The sequence below is a fragment of the Rhincodon typus genome, chromosome 1 (genome assembly GCF_021869965.1).
Source record: "Rhincodon typus isolate 14 chromosome 1, sRhiTyp1.1, whole genome shotgun sequence".
NCBI lineage: Eukaryota > Metazoa > Chordata > Chondrichthyes > Orectolobiformes > Rhincodontidae > Rhincodon > Rhincodon typus.
Window position 1 is genome coordinate 172835418 of NC_063332.1, and position 6745 is coordinate 172842162.

Consider the following 6745-nt stretch of genomic DNA (forward strand, 5'->3'; position numbering starts at 1 on the left):
CCCTCACACTCCCTCACACTCTCTCACACTCCCTCACACTCTCTCACAATCCCTCACAATCCCTCACACTCTCTCACTCTCCCTCACAATCCCTCACAATCCCTCACATTCCCTCACACTCTCTCACTCTCCCTCACACTCTCTCACTCTCCCTCACACTCTCTCACGTATATCTATGGGGTGAATTGGGTGAATTTGCATTTGCAGATACATTTTATTTTGTTCAAAAAGCACACAATTTATAGATAGTCAGTCAATATGGCATTTTATAAATTCCTACTTTAGAAATTAAACCATGCTGATGCCAAACTAAAACACAGATTCTAAACAAGGTCTAATACTTAGCATGCATTGTCTGACCTAAAATGTCACCTCTTCTTTACACTGATAAAGCTTTTAGTTCTCTCAGGACCGTGACTTAAAAGGAATTTGTGGATTTACATATACATATTAATCAATTAAAACCTTCTAACTGATTAAAGATTTAACATCATCTTAGGTTTGTTTAGTACATCCTCATCAATGGTGTGAACCTTTGATCTTTTACTTATAGATTCTGTGTCTGATGCCACCTCTCTCACTAACACCAGAAGAAGGGCTGAGGCTCCGAAAGCTTGTGTTTTCAAATAAACCTGTTGGACTATAACCTGGTGTTGTGTGATTTCTGACCTTAATGTGGAGGTTTGATGAATCTTACCACCCCATGATGCAGTGGAGCACAGATTGACAATTTCCACAATTTTCAGCATCCTAAGTAACTGGATGATTTCACTTTGCTTCCAAGCATTTTGGCCTTTGACCTATAAGCAACCAGGGTTGGCTTTGACATTAAGCTAGTGAAAAATTGCAAATGCTTGATAATCAGGAGTCGATTTTTACATGAAGTCTAACTTTTTTTGCACCTACAGTAAGTAAAGGCACCATAGTCCCACAGAACCATAGGGCTGCTCTCTCATTACAGACAGAGAGAGAGGACAGGTGGTGGTTTAAATCGAGGGTCAGTACGCTTCAGGTGAGGGGAGAGGTTGGGAAGAAGAGTCGTTCATGGTAACCAGTCAGTGCAGGAATGGGACCCACCCTTCGGGAGGTTAGTTGGCTGGATGGCTAATTGTGATGCAGAGTGTTTGCAGATATATACGGTAAATGTTGGACTTGTCTATGAACAGCACCCCCACCCCACATCCCAAGAAAAGATAAAAGAATTTCCATTTTACTAGCTGAAGGATTTTCTATGCTGAGAGTGCTTTATCTAATAGCTTTGACTACATGTGTGATCTTCTTAGTGACCTGTAATGGTGTACATAGATCTTACCCATGTGATTTCAGGTGTCTCCCCAAGTACAGAGCTTTTGCTGTAACCCTGAGAAGGGGAGACAATAATGAGTTTGTTTCACCAACCTTTATCTGCCAGGGCAAAAGTTACTGTTTGCTTTGCTCAACAAATGAGTAATTAAGGCCTGGCTGATAGCTGTGTACAAGTGATTGCTGCTAATTAGCGCTATCAATCATCCGCTATCCCTTCTGAACAACAGGTCATGGGCTGAACATTGACTATTTCCATCACACCCTCTGCCAGTGCAGCCACTAATTCACAGGCAATGATTAGTCGAGTATTTAGGGGCAGCAATTTAATTGCAGTGTAGAATGAAATGTCCTCCTTCAGCAACATTAGGAATGCAATATTGTCTTATGGGTAACTGGCACAGACTTTACAAATAATTTTAACAAATATTACACTTTTAAGGATTTTTAACGATTGAACGACATAACTAATCACCAAAATACGATTAGAACAGGACCTAGATGTCATTATTTAAGCCTGAAATTTTGTTTACAAAATGTACAGCACAGAAAACTGGCCATTCAGCAAACTCGTCTGTGTAGGTATTTATGTTGCACATAAGCCTTCTTTCATACCTCTCCACCTCGATCTAACAATGTGTCCTTCTATACCTCTCTCTTTTCCCTTCATGACCATAAGAAATAGGAGCAGCGGCAGGCCATTCAATGAAATCCTAAATAATCCTCAACTCCACTTTGCTGCTTTTTCCTCATAACTTTTGATTCCTTTACTGATTAAAAATCTTTTTCCGCCTTGAATATATTTAACGAACCAGCCTGAACAATACACTGCAATAATGACTTCCACAGATTCTCTATTCCCTGAGAGAAGAAATTCCTCCTCACCTCTGTCTTAAATGTGTGACCCCTTACTCCAAGATTACATCCTGCGGTCCCAGACTTTCTCACAAGGGAAACTACCTTTTTGCATCTACCCTGTCAATCCCCCTAAGAATCTTGTTATGTCCCCCTATACATCCAATCTATTAACACGTTTCCCTTCTATTTAATTGAGCATTTGCTATACCAGAAGTAAATTTTGATCATCATGTGCTAAGAGCATTGAGGAAAAGCTTTTACTTTGCTCCAAGTTTAGCTGATCAGAAAAGTGGCCCTATGTGAATTTAGCACCAGTTGCGGGAGTTACTTCATTCATCAGTGGGACCAGAGACCTGGACAATAAGTAAAGATTTGTGGAAGAAAATAGAGGACTTTGATATGTGGGTGCTAAGACATAGGCTAAACATCACACATTACAGGTAATAAGATAAAAGAAGAGGTTTGGAGATTGCATTAGCAAAATTAACCCTTAAAAAGTGATGTTCAGAAAAGGAAACATCAGTATTTGGGCTTTGTGATCAGAGCCGACCAGCAACAGAATTCTCCTGGAGGGCAGTAAGAATAGGGTGGACCTGGGCATGTTTGGATGATGAATGTCACAGAGTGATTGTCGCTGGATATGTAAGTATGGTGCGACACAGATGAATGTGATATACCATGGCAGATTTCCTGGTCAGAGTAACTACAAGCAAAGGTAACAGAAGCATCTAGATATTATAGACCAGCCAAGTAGGCAATGTGCTGCTTACTTCATAAGAACTATTAGTATGAAGTCATGTGTCACAAGTAATATCATCTCAGTCTACATTCTGATAAGGCTACCCGAATGAACCTTACATGATTTCCACAGATGTACAGAATTTATAAATCTATTTTGGTTGCTAGGGTCCTTTCACTCACCACATACATAGATCTCATCACAAGCCCAGCTTGTGTGCAAAATAACATGGTACTATTTTATACTGGGTTCATTCAGTATTTACCTGTTACCATATGGAAAGGAAACAAATTAGGTTATATAAATGATAATTTCCAATAATTACCTAAATTCTTTAATTTCGTTGCATGTTTTTGCAAAGTGTAATCGTTCTGGTGTTATCCTTTAAAATCTGCTCAAATGACTGTTGTAGTGCATTGGTAGTGTCCCTACCTCTGGGCTTGGAGTTCTTGGTTGACATTCCCCTTGCTCCAGAGGTGTGCCATAATATCCCCGAGCAGGTTGATTGGAAATCTGTATAAACTCTGCTCAATATTGCTGCCCATGGACTAGCTCACACCATGTTCCATTTGACCATCAGTTCTGTACTTGCAGACCTACAATGGCTCCCGTTTTGGGAATGTCTTGGATTCTCCTCTTGTGGGAGAATTTTGGACCAGCGGTCAGAATCACAAAATAAGGACTTGTCCATGTAAGACAGAAAACAAAATTCTGAGAGATTTTGAGTCTTTAGAATTCCCTTCCTCAAAAGGCAGTGGATGCAGAATCTTTAAATGTTTTTTAAACAAAGTTAGGTAGTTCTTGATTACTGGAGGGACTGAGAAGTCATCTGAGGTAGGCAGGAATGTAGATTGACGTTTGAATCAGATCAGACGTGATCTTATTGAAAGACTGAGCAAACTTCAAGGGCTGAGTGGCCCACTCTTCTTCCTGGCTCGAATGTTAAAGTTCTCATTCTTGAGTTCCAATTCTCTACAGCCTCCGGTTCCCTATCTGTCTGGTGCTCCAACTCTAATCTTTCCTGTTTGTCCACACCTCCCTCTCGCTCATTAAGCCATTCCTTAAGGCCTAGTTCTTGAGGCATGTGATCAAAATCTTGGCCACTCTCCTTATGAGATGCAGTGTCAATTTTTGTTGATCAACTGTTGTGTAGTCTCATGAGAGATTTAATTGCATTACAGATGATACATAATTGCAAGTTATTATGGTTGTAAGTGAAGCCTTCAATCTACAAGATCTTGGTTGATCTCTGACTTGTCTGTTTTGCGTTCTGGGATCCAAGTTTGAAAATATTAAAATCAAAATAAGGCTGCATCTGATAGCAGTCAAGATCAGTGGCAGGTAGGACTTGCAATAAAAATTATTTTCAGAGACTGTAATATTAAAAATACTCCTTCAGGCATTAACAATTATCATTGAGGCCCCTTTAAATACAATATCTGACCTAACAATGAAGATGGAGAATCACCAGGTCTACACCAATGCCCTAAATCTGTTACCGTGACACTGGAATTCAGTCTTCAAGCAATGAAAAATGGTATTCCTGTGGGAAACATTGAACATCCCATCGTTACTGATGGAGACTGCACTGTAAATATTTTTCAAGTCCCCAGCGTGACCTTTGAAACACAAGTGCTACAAATTGAATAAGAAAGGTTGTTTTCTCATTTAGCATACAAGGTGCTTGAATTGGTTTCTGAGTCCACAGTTTGTCTAGACACGGGCATGGTGGAATATTAGTGATGGGAGACAGAGGTTTGGTCAGAAATATTCTTCACCCTTGTGTTAACTGCTGGCACTCACCCAATTTATGACTGAAGATTGGAGGCTGGAGATTTCGCTAACACTTTGGAGTTTTCTTTCATTCATTCATTGGATGGGAGTTTTGCTGTCTGACAATTATTGCCCACCTCTTGGAGGATGTGTCCTGGTGGCGATCCGCTGCCTGGACCACCGCACACCTTTGAGCATAGGAGCGTCCATGATGCACCAGAGCTGACAGAATTATGTCCTAACGTCTTGGCGAGAATTGGCATATAAGAGGAGACCATTCAGCCTCTCCATCTCGTTCTGCCACTTGGTTAGAATTTCATGGTTAATCTGTGTCATGACAATCAATTCCAGCTCCTTGTGGTATTTGCTATTCCACTGGCATGTAGTCATTTGAGGTGGTTTCTGTCGTTAATCGCCTTTGTTTTTCCTTTGTCATGGGTATATCCATTACCAGTGGTAGAAGACACACACCACCATACTGCACCTACAGAATAGGCACTGTCCTTGAATAACAAGAATGGTTAATGTATAATAGCAATAAATACAACTACATTTTGTCAGACGAAATTGCTAGGACCTTAAGGAGCTGATACAATACAGCTGGTCTCTCTGAAAGCTAGACTAGATCTCCTCGTTTCCACCCACAGACTTTGTGTATGTTTATATGTTCATGTAACATAATCTCCCTCCAGAACCATGATCTTCTACAATGGTAATGATCTGTCCATTGTAGTTGCATAACTGTGAAAATATTACCAAACAAACATTTGCAGAGTTTGAGGAAAAGCAATGGGGTAGGCTAATTTCGGTACAAATGTTTTTTCCCGTGCTTTGTCATTAAGTAGCCACCAGGAAGATTTGTACAGAGATAAATTGAGCAGGGAGGAATAGATGTCTGTGATAAAAAACATTCAACTTTTCATCCTGTGTTTCTTATCTTCATGGCATGTAGGGATCACTGACCAAGCTGGCATTTATTGTCCATTGCCGATTGCCCTTGAGAAGGTGAAACCAAACCAATCTGTGGTATGTAGGGACAGTGCTGTTAGAGAAGAGTTTCTGGATTTTGACCCGGAGACATAGAAGGAATAATGTTCAAAGTCAGGATGGTGTATGACTTAAAGGGGTCTTGCAGGTGGGTGGTGTTCTCATTTAGCATCTGCCCTTGTACTTGTAGCTGGTGGAGGTCCCATGTTCAGGAGGTGATTTTGAAGGAACCATAGTGAGTAGCTGCAGTGAGCCTTGTAAATGGTACACACTGCTGCCACTGTTCATCACGGTGAAAGGAGTGAGAATTGAAGGCGGTGAATGTGATGCCATTCAATGGGCTGCTTTGTCCTGGATGGTGTTGAGTTTCTTGAGCTACATTCACCCAGACAAGTGGCAAATACTCCATCACACTTCTGACTTGTCTTTGTAGATAGTAGACAGGCTTTGGGGAGCTTGCTGCAGGATTCCTAACCTCTGAGCTGCTCACACAGCCCTGCATTTGGTCCATTTACATTTCTGATCAATAGTAATTCCCAGGATACTGATGGTTGGAAATTCAATGCTGGTTATGCAATTAAATGTCAAGTGGAGCTGATTACAGAACTTTCTTTTGGAAAGGACCATTACCTGTCCCTTGTATGGCATATATATTACAATCTAATGTAAAACCATGGTTAATTTCATGTGATATCTGCACCAAAATAGAAACAGGTAGACATAAAAGAAAAAGATGATTTGCATACATATGGAGGAAAGAAGAGAGAATACACATTTTGTGATGCAAGACTGTTGTTCAAGGTAAATTAATCCAACACTCGCAGCCTCTCAAGGATTAATGAGATGATAACCGTTTCTGCTAGTGCCACAACTTCGTGTGCAAAGGACTTTCATTCATGAAAGAGCCAGATGTACAGCACAGACTCAAATAAAATTCTGAGGCTAGCAGTCCAAATGCAAATGGGATAACAAGGCGTAGAGCTGGATGAACACAGCAGGCCAAGCAGCATCAGAGGAGCAGGAAGACTGACGTTTCGGGCCTTTCTGATGAAGGGTCTAGACCCGAAACGTCAGCCTTCCTGCTCC